This window comes from Crocodylus siamensis, chromosome 9, assembly GCF_052110815.1.
Source record: "Crocodylus siamensis isolate JL-2025a chromosome 9, ASM5211081v1, whole genome shotgun sequence".
Lineage (NCBI taxonomy): Eukaryota > Metazoa > Chordata > Crocodylia > Crocodylidae > Crocodylus > Crocodylus siamensis.
This window is the reverse complement of record NC_143403.1, coordinates 39,797,560-39,810,958: the sequence shown is the minus strand read 5'-3', so window position 1 is coordinate 39,810,958 and position 13,399 is coordinate 39,797,560.

Genomic DNA, 13,399 nt, shown 5'->3' with positions numbered 1-13,399 from the left:
ATCTATTCCATGTTAGGTCAGATGCCTACCACTCTTGTTCCTAGCTTTGGTCCTGTTGGGTTTTTGGTTGTAGCCCTGTTGGGCTAAGGACTTAGGCAGGCGAGGTTCTCTGAGTAGATGTAATATCTTTCATTAGAGCAATTGAGTAGTTGGAAAAAAGTTCTTTGCAAGCTTTCAGATGCTGTCACCCTTCTTCAGGCATAGGGAGTCTGCTGTTCTGAGACTCCAAGGAATGAGAGAGAAGTTTGGCAGGATGTTAGTGAGAATGGAAATAGGTAGACATTAGAAAAGCAAACTAAATCGGGGGGTGGGGAATGGGGAGAAAAGGCCAAAGCTGAGTATTTCTACACTGGTAGAAATACAAGGTAGAAAAGAGGCTGTCTGTGAAAAAGGAAATACCTGGAAATTAGGAAGACAAAGAGCAGAAAAGTAGGGGAGGGGAGGGAAGAAATGTGCCTATTTCCATTCTCACTGACATCCTGCCACACTTTTAGCTGCTCTCATTCCTTGGAGTCTCAGAACAGCAGAGACTCCCTATGCCCGAACAAGGGTGATTGCACCCAAAAGCTGGCTAAGAACTTTTTTGCAGCTACTCAGTTGGTCTACTAAAAGATATCACATCTAACCAAAGAACCGAGCTTTGGTCTTGCTTCTGTTCCTCTTCTCCCTTTAGCTTGGCTTGATACAGGATCAGAAACAGAAGGCTCTGAAATCCAGGGGGAAACTGTGAGTCCATGTGACAAATGGGCTGAGGCTCAGGACCTCCCTGACCAGCTGTGCACACTGCTCACGTCATTCTGCTGGATTCTTGGTGCAGATTCACTTCTGTTTGTGATCAGTGTTCCTGGGGCTTTTGCCCCTGCATGGTAGAGCCTGATTCGGTTTCACAACCACCCTGCCAGGGAGTAAATATTTTTCCTTTTTTGTCAAGGATGAAACTGAGACTTATGAATTTTCTGAAGTGTTGAGGGACTGTAGGTTCCCAGTGTAGCAGCAGCCCCACAGCCTCCCAGTGGAGCCACCTGTATGTGCTGTTCAGTCTAAAAGCACCAGTCCTCAGGGCCCAAGTGAAAGCACCAGGTCAATTAAGTGGGATTCAGGAATAACTTATACAGCATTTTACACAAGCCACTCTCCAGAGGGAGCCAGAAAGCCATGATGGATTGCAGCAGGTTTTGTGCCTTTTGGAGGGTTTTTTTAAAGGTTGGTGAGCTCAAGTCTTGTGGGCAGAGCCAGTCCTCTGGATCTACTGCTGAACCTCCTCATAGAGGAGCTTCCACAGCCTTTGCCCTGCCTCGAAAGGAGGCAACCCATAAAGTGGCCAGTTCTGGCACCGGCCTAATGAGAGCAACAGCAAAGTGCCCCATCTGAAATGAATGCAGGGTTTGGTGTTAGGCTCTCACTTTTTAAACAGCTGATGCACTGGGACACTGAGCCTCTGTCTCCCTCTGTCAACTGAGAGAAGGGAAATCTCAGCTCAGTGATCCTCACCTGGTATGCTGCAGCACCCCAGGGTACCACACGTTGCTTTGAAGGGGGCTGCAGTGCCTGACCCCTGTGAGAAGAGGTAAGCACTGGCTTCTCCGCACACCAGGCACCCTACGCCTCCCTCAGTGTCCTGGCATCACACCCTGCATCCCCTCCCACTAGCTCCGGGGGCATGCAGGGAGTGGGAAAGGAACCAGGCTGAAAAGCAGTCCCTGCCCCCAGCCTCCCCTGTGCTGACCACCCCCGTACTCCAAGCTGTCACACTGCTGAACACAACAGCTGAACACAACAGGTGGATGGGCAGGGGATATGGCGCTGTGCTTTTTTAGCCTGGCTTGTTCCCGCACTGCTCCCAGAGCTGGTAGTAGCGGGTGCAGGGAATGGTGGCTCCAGTCACTGTCATTCAAGTCTCCAGAGGAGCAGCTGCAGCAGCAGGAGCTGGGCTCACTCCTTGACAGAAAAGGAATAGAGAGGGAGCAAACAGCAGAAAGAGCAAGGCACCATAGGGTCCTCCTCCAGCCACTTTCACCTGGCACCAACCTTTGCACCAGGAGCCACTGCTGTAGAACCACAGAAGGCAGAGTTGGAAGGGACCTCTGGAGACCACCTAGTCCAACCCCCTCCCTGACGCGGGATCATCTTTATTCAAACCATCCCATACAAAACCTTGTGTTTATTGTGGGATTGGTGGAGGCGTATTTAGAGGTTTTGCATTTCTTGTTCTGGCATGGTCTGGATCCATTTGATGTGGTTTGAGTTTGCTTCTGGTGATGAGCAGGAATCTGGATTTTCCGTTTCCCACAGGAAAATGTCATAAACCATGGATTTTACCTTTTACCAGAGGCAAACATGGCTTTCTCATTTTTACCAGAGAATCCTGTGGGTTTTGCAGGTTTGCAATGAGCTCCCTGCAGGCTGGCAGAGTTGCAGCCTGCAGGGAGCTGGGAGGCGGTGGGAGGAAGGCGGTGAGACAAGGGCATCACGTGCATGTACATACACATGGCGCCAGGCAGCCTGCAGAGCAGCTCCAGTGGGTAAGTGGGAGGGAGAGGAGGATTGAGGCCCCTGAAGAGAGGGAAGGAGTTAGGCAGGGCTTGGGGCTCAGGGCCGCAATGCACGGCTGCAGGGCCCCAGGAGGGAGCAGGATGGGGCTGCGGGTAGCTTATTCAGGGCAGGGAGAGGGCCAGCTCCCCACTGCTGTGTGCACTCCCAGGGTACAGGGGGGACCCATGCCCCTCAGATCTTTACATGGGGCAAGTGCAGGTTTGGGCTCCAGCCCTGCTTCCCTCTCTTGGGGTCTCCACATGGCATGGCAGGTAACAGCTGGGCCACGCAGAGATCTCACTGCGCCTCTTGTGCCTGCTGCTGCTTTAAGGGGCACAGCCCTGCATGCAGGGAGCATGTCACCAGGGCAGCTCAGAGCTTGCAGCAGTGAGCAGCTTCCCCACATGGACCTGCTGCTCCCTGCTGCCCTGCTTCCCTCCCCTGGGACCTCTGCAGCCTAGTGGGTGCAACCTGGTGTGGCAGGGAGCAAAGGAGCCACGCAGAGATGCTGCTCACCTCTGCAAGTGCCTCACTGCCTTGGTGACATGTCCCCTGTGTACAGGGCTGCAGTGAGAGCAGCAGCACAGGGCAGTGCCCCTCAAAGCAGCAGCAGGCACAGGAGGCACATTGGCAGGACAGCGAGGAGCTCACAGCAGTGAAGAGATCTCCGCGCAGCTTGGCTGTTCCCTGCTGCGCCAGGTCATGCCTGCTGGACTGCAGAGGCCCCGGGGGAGGGAAGCAGGGTGGAAGCCTGCAGCCTGCGCCTGCCCCGCGTACAGATCTGGTGGGGTGCGGGTCCCCCCTGCCCCCTGGGAGAGTGCACAGCAGCAGAGAGCCGGCCCACCCAACTCTGCAGCAGGGAGGAGCAGGGGTTGGGGGCTGCAGACCTGGGTCCATGACCCTGGCAGCTGGGGGGCCCTCTGGCAGGGCTGGGGGAACAGGGGCTGTGGGTGGGGGGGCAAGGGGCACCTGCAAGGCTGTGGGGCTTTGTGGTGGGGGTGAAAGTGAGAGGCGCAAGCAGGGCTGGGGGCTGTGGGTGGGGAGTGAGGGGCACCAGTGGGGAGCTGGGGGGGGGGGGGGGCGCTGGTGAGAGGCCTTTAATTTTAATCATGGATATGGGATTTTTTATTGTTTGTGATTTTTTAGCAGAGAATTTACGATTTTTTATCAGGGAAAACCAGAATCCCTGGTGATGAGGTTAATGGGGTTTGTTGCTTGTTTAAAGGCTAGGATGGGTGGTTCTAGAAAGATCTCTTTAAGAATTGGGTCAACTTCTAGTATGGGTTGCAATTGTTTGAGAATTTTATGTGTAGGTTCCAGGGAAGGATCGTATGTCATAAATAAAGGTGTGAGTTTTGTGAGAATTTTCTTTTTGTACTACAGCAAATCTTCATATGGTACCTGGGTGGCTCTTTCAAAAGTACAGTCTGTCTCTCTGGAGGAGTGTCCTTATTGGGTGAAGGCTCTCTTGAGACTTGTGAGGTGGCAATCACAAGTATTCTTCTCAGTGATAATTCAGTGGTATCAGAGAACTTGGCTGTAAATTACAGTTTTCTTGGTGTATTTGGGGTGATTGCTGGTTCTGTGTAGGTATATGTATGTTGGTCTGTGAGTTTCTTGTATATAGTAGTTTATATTTTACCATTTTGGATATTGATCATAGTGTCTAAAAAGTAAATGTTGGTGCTGGAGTATTCAAGCAATAGTCTGATGGAGGGGTGATGATTAATTTGCACCAAAAATTCAACTATCTGAGACTGCAGGGTTTCAGTCCAAATGATGAAGACCAAGCAGGGCAGCTGATAACTGACACTTAGGAAAATGCCAATCTCCTTAATAACTACTTCACGTTGGTCTTCTATCAGCCCAGTGGTACTGACAAGAGGGAGGATCACCAGGGGAAAGGCAAATCTGCACCCATCATTACCACTGATCTTGTAAGGAAACACCTTAAGAGGCTGGACATCTACAAATCAGCCGGCCCAAATGAAGTACACCCAAGAGTGCTAAAGCAACTAGCTGACATTATAGCACAGCCTATAGCAAGGATATTCAAGAACTCGTGGTGCTCGGGCGAAGATGCTCGTGGTGCCTGACAATTGGAAGAGGGCCAATGCGGTGCCTATCTTCAAAAAAGGGAGAAGGGGATATCCAGGGAACTACAGGCCAATTAGTTTGACCTCAATCCCTGGAAAGTTCCTGGAAAAAAATCATCGAGGGAACCATTACCAACATCCTGAGAGATAGCCAACATGGTTCTGTGGCAGGTATATCTTGTCTGACCAACCTGATTTCCTTCTGTGACCAGGTGATGCATCACCTGGAAAAAGGAGAAAAGGTGGATATCATATTCTTGGACCTCAAAAAAGCCTTTGACCTAGTGTCCCATGATGTCCTCATGGAAAAATTGTGGCATTGTGGCATTGCGGCCTAGACAATTTCATGGTTCGATGGCTGGAGAACTGGCTCTGTGGACAGACCCAGAGAATGATAGTTGATGGAATCAAATCAACTTGGTGCACTGTAACTGGTGGCATCTCCCCAGGGCTCTGTTCTCAGAACTGTACTCTTCAGTGCATTTATAAATGATCTAGACTCAGGTGTTATAAGCGGATTGGCTAAGTTTGCTGATGACACCAAATTATTGGGAAGTATGGCCACCCTAGAGGATAGGCTGGCAATCCAGGCTGACCTCAACAAGCTTACAAGGTGGGCAGATCAAAACCCAATGGCATTCAACACCGAGAAATGCAAGGTGCTCCACCTTGGGAGAAAGAACTCACATCACACTTACAGGCTCTGCAGTGCTACACTAGCTAGTCCCATGTCTGAAAGAGACTTGGGGGTCATGACTGACCACAAGATGAACCTGAGCCACCAATGCGATGCTGCAGCCAGCAAAGCAAACAAAACTCTGGCCTGCATCTTCCAATGCATCTCAAACAAGACCCAAGAAGTCATCCTCCCGTTTTACTCATCCTGTGTCCAGTTCTGGGCTTCACAATTCAGAAAGGATGTAGAGAAGCTTGAGACAGTCCAGAGGAGAGCTATGCAAATGATTAGAGGACAAGAGAGCAGGCCTTATGAGGAGAGGCTGAGAGACATGGCACTCTTCAGCCTGGAGAAGTGTACATGTCCCAGGAGTGCAGGACCAGAAGAGGGGGAAGCCTCATTCAGAGGCAGATCCCAGACCAAGGTAGAGAAAGGAAAAAACTTACCGGTGGCAGAGGTCAGGGGGAATGAGGAAGCGCGCAGTGGAAAACCGTCTGTGTGGTTTGTCAGCCACATCCATATCCAGCTAGGAGAACTATCTAAATCTCAAACCCAGGGAAGGAGTACGGGACCGAGTCAGGAGCAGCCAAGGGAAGTAGGCCTGACAGATGTAGAAACAGCAGGAAAGGACGAACAGACTACCCCAAGAAGCGAGACCTCCCACTCAATCTACCAGGACTGTGCACAGACAGTCCAGGGCCTAGGGCAACACAGGTCAAAGACAGGCTCCACAAAAAGGGGAGCAGTCCAGCCCAGGAAGAAAGATAGAGCCAAGGCAAATGAGATGAGGAGGAGGGAACAACCAACCAAAAGGGGATCGAAGCCTGAGAAAAGGCCTCAGGTCTCTGTAAATGACATCCCTAGGCAGGTCACATGGTGGAGGCTGAGAAACGTCATTGAAGAGAAAGTTGGAGGAGTAGGATATGCTAAGATCTATAAGGGACCAGTAGGGAGACACACAGTCCGGGGAAAAATAGAGTTTTGGAAAGAAGAATATGCCCAGAAGGCATTAAGGAGACAGTGGGAGATACAGGGAAGGCTCCAAGACCTCCAGGGAGCCAGAGAGAGACAAGAGACTCTACAATCTGCCCAGACAAAGAGACCCGGGTGTGTAGGAAGGGAACGTAGATGGGCCAGAGAAGAGAGGGAGAAGAAACCCCAAAAAGTAGGCAGGAGCTCAACCGGCAAAGGGTGCAACTTACCAAGGTTGGCTAATGTGGGAGACTACCTGTAGTGTGTAACTCCCAACAAGTCCCACACAGTGTGCCTTAGGTAAAAGGCGAGTAGGAGGCACCTTAAAAACTCTGCCTATGAGTATCTACATAGTCAGAGGATACTAGCCAGAATCAAAGAAGACTAAGATCAAGGAGACGTGGTGGCCAAGAGTTGAGATCTGTCTTGGTGAGTTGAAACCTAAAGGCAGGTGGTGTGTAACAGGGCACTGAGGTGCCTGCTACTTGTGGAGTAGTAAGCAAGGAGCCCAGCTGCTGGTTGCCAGGGTAACCGGTGGGAGTCAGCTGACCAGAAGGGGCAGGGCCTGGCTCCCATATAACTCCCAGGCTGAGGCCAGGCAGGCAGTTCCCTTCTGGCAGCCAAAGGGGAAAGAGCTCTTCCTGAGTAATGCAATACTGGTGAGAGGGAGAAACCCTGGAATGGCTTGAAGGTTGTTGTAGCCAGATGGCAGAGATTTATGTTATAGCCTAGGGGCTTGAGTTTTCTGTTTACTGTTTACTACCGGTGGTTTGGGTGAGGCTATTAGGGGTTGGAGGAGGCCTCATAGGGGCTCCATGGTAGTGTGGGGACCCCAGCACCAGAGAGGGCACAGCATTTTGGGGGCGCAGACCCCATCCCCAGGGCAAAGGGGCCAGGCATAGCTACGGCCACCTGAGCCCACCTGTGGGGGGTTCGGGACCCCGAGGAGGAGAGTTGGGGCCAAGCATGGCTACGGCCACCTGAGCCCACCTGAGTGAGAGAAGCCCCAGAGCAAAGGGGGCAGTGAGAGAAGCCCAGAGCGAGGGGGGAGGCAGTGCGAGAAGCCCCAGAGTGGGGGGGAGGCAGTGCGAGAAGCCCCAGAGTGGGGGGGGGGCAGTGCAAGAAGCCCCAGAGCGAGGGGGCAGCACTTGATAAGCCCCTGTGTGGCCCGGTTGCAAGACAAGGCTGCGGAAAGCCAGAGTACCTGTGGGGCGTGGGTGAAAGACAAGGCTGCGGAAAGCCAGAGCGCCTGTGGGGCGTGGTTGTGAGACGAGGGCTGTGGAGAGCCTGAGAGCGAGACAAGGGCTGCAGCTAAGACCAAACAACAGCCGGTATTTCAGCGAGGCTTGGGGCATGGTAAAGGGGCGGTTGAAGCCACATATAGCCCATAAGGCTAGGGTGCCCGGAACCCCATTATAGAGACAAGTCATAGCAGGAGAACCGTAGCCAAGAGGATGGAAAGGCAGCCTCCCTTTAGTATTTATAAGATCAAGATATGGCAGGAAAGTTTTGAAGGTGCTTGGAAGCAAACTTGGCACGGTAAGGGGGCACTAGAGGGATCACAGCCATCCCTAGGACTCCACCCTGTGGCAGTACACTCAGGGGTGACTTCGTGATAGCTTATAAGTATATAAGGGGTGTGTATCAGGAACTGGGAGAATGTCTGTTGACCAGGGCACCCCATGGGAAGACTAGGTCCAATGGTCACAAACTCTTGGAAGACCATTTTAGGCTGGACATAAGGAAAAACTTATTTACTGCCCAAGTCCCCAGGGCCTGAAATAGACTCCCCCTAAAGGTGGTGCAGGCACCTACACTGGATTCCTTTAAGAAACTCTTGGATGCCTATCTTGCTGGGATCATTTGACCCTGCTAACTGCCTGCCCTTTGGGCAGGGGCCTGGACACAATGATCTTATGAGGTCCCTTCCAGCCCTAATGTCTATGAAATCTATTAAATCTGTCATCTATGTATCTCAGGTATACCATGGGTTTGATGGTGCAGTTCTTGCAGAGGAATTCTTCTTCCAAGTCGGCCATAAAAGGATGGCATATTGTGGGGCTATTTTGGTGCCCATAGCTGTGCCCATGGTCTGGAGGAAGTGTTGATTGTAGAAAAACCCTGCATACTATTTACAATTTTTTCTGGGTATATTGCATGTCCATTTACTAAGAAAATAAATTATTCTGTCTTTGAAACTGGTCTGTGAACTATTAACATGTACTTTTCAAGGTTTTCAGTGCAACAACCAGGAATTCTAAGATTATTTGATATTTTCTGAAACATTTTGGCCTATGCTTCAGCAAAGAGTGAAGCTGAGTGTAAGAAGAGGAATAGTGTAACAGGTACATAATATTGCCTGAGTATTCCCCTTCCTTGTTACGTATTTTATCACTGATGTAGCAAGATGTGGATGAGCAAATAGCAAGGCTGTGCTAGTTGTGTGCTGGGACCAATACAAACCTGGATAATGTATATTTTACTGACCCCCATACTGTCTAGGATGACAATTTACTATTGCCATCAGTTATTCTGTAGCACAAGTGATGGTGATCTGTGAGAGAGGGGTGCAGATCCCCACCTTGCTGCTGACCTCAGGGGGATTGAAATATGATATTACCTGTGACGGTTGGGGCCTGATGTGTTGCACAGCCTGTCGGGTACGTAGCCCTACCCCTCAACTCACCTGCCATGACTTTGATGTTAAATCATTAAAAGAGGGGTTCAGTGGAGATCTTCCTGGGAGGGCTCCCAACAAATGGCAGTACTCACAATTTTTGTTTGGCATGATGTTCCACAGGGCTCCGCCTCCCCTACACCCTGTCAACTCGCCAACCAGATGGATATTTGTAAAGAGGGGATTTTGGCCCTGTGGGATTGCCTGCAGTTTGCCTCAGGTGAGGTCCCACGCTGACGTGGACGTGGATAAATCTTTTCCCTCTGACCTCGAAGCATGGCCCACCTTCCGTAGGCTCCTTAATTTCCCTTTTCCTTTTTTTTTTTCCTCTCTCTCACTCTTCCTTCTTCAGAAGAAGTACTCCCCTGAGGTGGAGCTGCCTTCTTAGCTCCAGTCTCTTCCAGGGGCCTCCTCTGCCCTGCTCCCTACAGGTAGCTTCAATGCTTCCCACCGGTTGTCTTTGGCAGGGAGCTGGAGGGCTTCCCCTGCTCTGCCTCCTGCAGGAGGCTCAGAGGTTTGGCCTGCATTGCCTCCGGCTCCGCCCTGGTTCGAGTGGGGCTTTTCAACTTTCCCACGGCAGCTGGTACAGCCACTGCAGTTGGTCCAGCTGTTCCCCGCGTGGGAAACAGCTGATTAAACAGCCGGCATAATGCTGACTTGTGCAGCCATGGCTGCGGTCTTGGCTCCTGCTCCGGCTCTCCAGCGGAGGGTAAATCACCCCTGCCGGCAGTCTGTTCCCGGGGTTTGGGGTCTGTAGGGTTTCCCCTCTCCCCTTCGGGAGCCTGTAGTGGCATCTTGCTGCCACATTACCCTATGTATCGGAGATCTTTTTGGGATACATTTAACTGTATAGTTGGGAGAGATGTTGAATAGTTGATCCAATAAATGATATCACCAAACAAAACAAAAACCCTCTTATTTCTCTTACATTTCCTGGACCATGACAGCTACAAATGACACTTCATACCTACACCTCCTGGAATTCCTAGTGTTTAGTTTATTTCTGTAAAGGCCTAGGAAAGGACACATGCATACAGCACCTCCCTCCCCCTGTACTAAATGATCATTAAGCTTGTAAAGTCAAGCACTCAAAGTTAGTAAAAGCTAGAATTAAGCCTACCTGTGCAGATTTAATTTACCCCCTACTGCAGCAGAGCACTGTGGTGCCTGCCACTTTAAGGGCCTGAAGACAGCAGCCAGCAGGTGCCTGATGAGGGCAGCCATTTTGGATCCAGGGCTGCCCATATAAACAGGGCATTTTGGTGCTGGGAGGCCAGGCAACAACATCACCTGGCTGCAGGTGTCAACTGGAGGTAGGGGCAAGAGCTGTAGGGGAGGCTCCTGGTCCTGCGTACAACCTAAAACTGCGCCCTGCTGCGAGTGGTCACGGTCCATACACTGGTCATATCTTGATTTTTCTCTACTGTACCCATCACGGACAGTGCACAGGAATGATCAGCTTTTCAGGATGAACCAGGGCTCCGCAACGAAGAAAGAAGTCATATGTAGGTTCTTTGCCTCATTTGTTGAAGAAACTGGAAGGTACATAGTGTTCAAGGGGGGGATACAGGAATAGAAAGGATGGAGTTGGCGTTCCAGCACTTGACTGGTGATCTAGAGAATGTTGTGATCTCTGTGACATTTCCAATGTGTCGGGCATGCCATTGTACGCTCCTCACTTCCTGTACATCTGACTTGAGAGCATGGTTCTCATTTGCAGAAATGGTGAGCACTCCTAGCTACAACTGAAACCTATGGAAGTTCAGCTTTGAACACAGAAAGGGAATGGAAATGCTGTATGCGCTGACTCGAGTCATAAGCATCTCACATTGGGCACCAAAATTAGTGAATGCTTTTGATGAAATGGGGAAATATTTCATTTCTTCATCTTACAGTAATATTGTGAAAATACAGTAACAGTTCGGAAGTTGCTCATTGCTACAGTATCCAAGCACACAAAAAAACCCAGAGGAAATGTATAATTCTTTCTTCATAGCAGGACTTGAATTGTGTGCAGCAGATAAGGCCTGGAGCCACTCATTGAAGAAAGAGGAGAAACAATGTGTATGCAAAAGGAAGCAGAATTATGACCACACAGGAAACCAGTCTTTTCAGCATATGACCTCCATGTTCTTGTAATAATGCCTCTTCTGGGGTCTGTATAGACAGCCATTCTCTACAGTAAACAGAACAGCAATGCATTTTCACTATGTACTCTTTAATAAAATTCAGCCCCAAACTTCCAGAGTAATTTTTACAACTTTGTGCTATAAGCACTAAGAGCTCCACAAGAGCCATAGAGGTGAAACTGTAACTGCATTGTTTCAGTCTGATTCTTTTCTCTGTGCCTGTAATGTGTGTTAACAAACCAGTTTTGCTCCGTGGCAGATCCAGGAGTCCGTGAAGGAGTGAGGTGGCAGCAGCAGGCTTGCTGAGCATGTATGTGTCATCTGTGACCAGAGCTCTCTGAGGTGAAAGGCGGGTGTACCCCTATCATCTCTTCCCCCTTCAGATCTGCCCCTAGTTTTGCCTAGTAGGTCTATGTTGTGCAGGTCAGCTGGGATTTACCTGCTACAGCTGTTGTAAGTGTATCCCTTAACTGACACTTCCAGGATTGGTTTTTTCCAGGAACCAAAGGCCTGTGGGTTTCCTTTCCCCAGACTGACGTTCTACACAGTACTTCTGAAATATCTGGTTGTGGCTGACATCCAGACCCAGGAATCCAGATCTAGGAATTCCCAACCTCTTTCCCTCCCCTCCCAAACCCTGCTTCTTCTCCTAGCTCATCTGGCATCCAGATAACTTCTGCAAACTTCTCCATTTCTGTGGATGTATTTGTAGTTTTTCTCCTAAACCACAACTTGTCAGCAACAAAGATGGATGCCTCAATCTTTACTGCTACTGTATTATCACTTCCTGTTCCTATGCTGCTGCCAGGAAAGCACCTCCTCCTCACCCACCAAAGCAGATGATCAGTTTTTACAGGTCTCAAGTTCCCCCTTCAACAGTTGCTGTTCCATTTCCACCTGAAACTTGGGTGGAAGGGTTGTTATACAACCACCCGAGACTTACTTACTACTACTTCGTCTCTGAAAGAGAAGGTTGAACCCTCACAACATACTGTGGCCATGTTCTGATTACTCAGCAGCGCCTATGACCTTTCTTAGAATGTCGGTGTCTTGTCTTGCGCCAAAGCATGGCAAGACTTGAGGTTTGCTGAATAAAACTATATGGAGCAATGGCATCACTCTGTGGGTTGCAGAGCGTCTACACAGTGACAGCGTAGGAATGACTGGCTCTCAGGGCTGCTGAGGAGAAACCAGGGGATCAGGAGTTGATCTTCCTACAGGTCTCTTCTTTTCTTGATAAATCATCTCCAGTATAGCCACTGCTTAGAAAATGTTACCATTTCTTTCACCCAGCTGTATCTTCCCTGTCTGCTGAGGAAATGTGTAATTTTCCTCTAAAGTGGCTTGAAACCCTATTTTTGTCTCAGAATAAAATGTAACCATAGGGCAGGGCAAAGAAGAGCCAACTCGTGGCAAGTTTGATGCTAAAGCTGCCTTGTTGTCCATAAGAAATGTTGAGGACAGACAATATCTGTGAAATCTATTAAATATTTTGTCAGTCTAAAAAGCTTGGGAACCTCTAACTTGGGTCCAGTATTCCTTTTACTGGAAGTATTAGAGTAACTCCTATAGAAAGCATTAAGTGAAATTGAGCTATACACAGATGCTAAGAGAGCTGGTGATCCGGAAGCCTGAGACTGGCAAAACATGAGAAAATAGAGAGAGGAAGTGACCCAAGGTCAGAAAGCCTGAAATAGAATCCAGGCCCCTGCTTTAGTCTGCAAGCCATAATGTCACTTTCAAAATGTGTATCCCCAAGGACAGATCCACAGGGGAGTGCACAGCTACCCACCTTCTGCTGCTGCTTCTGCTGTCTCTCGCTGACCCCAGCATCTTGTGTAGCTGCTTCCCACAGCCAGAGCCCTCTGGTCAGTGGGGAAACCTGCTGCCACCACCTTTCACAGCTGAGCCTGGCATCCCACACAGCTGCTTGCTGTAGCTATAGCCTCTGCACTGGCAGGGTTGAGCAGGGACCTGTATGCCACTGCCATTCCTGGCCAAGCCTGGTACCCCATGAAGCTGCTCCCTGCAGCTGGAGCCCCCAGGCAGGTGCACAAAGGGGGAACTTGCCACTCATTGTTGCCGCTGTCCCTGGCTGACCTAGTCACAGAGGGAGCTCTAGGGCTGCTCCTGCCCCACTGCAGCTGGCAACTGTGGGCAGCAGCTGAGTAGGGTGCCAAGCTTGGCTGGGGACAGCAGCACAGCAGATGAGCCTCCCCTTCCTGCATCTGCCCCCTTCCCATACCCTCCCAGGTGTCCTCTGAGGGCTGGAGGAGAGCAGGTGCATCTCACCATCCTATTTCCCCCCCCAGCCCAA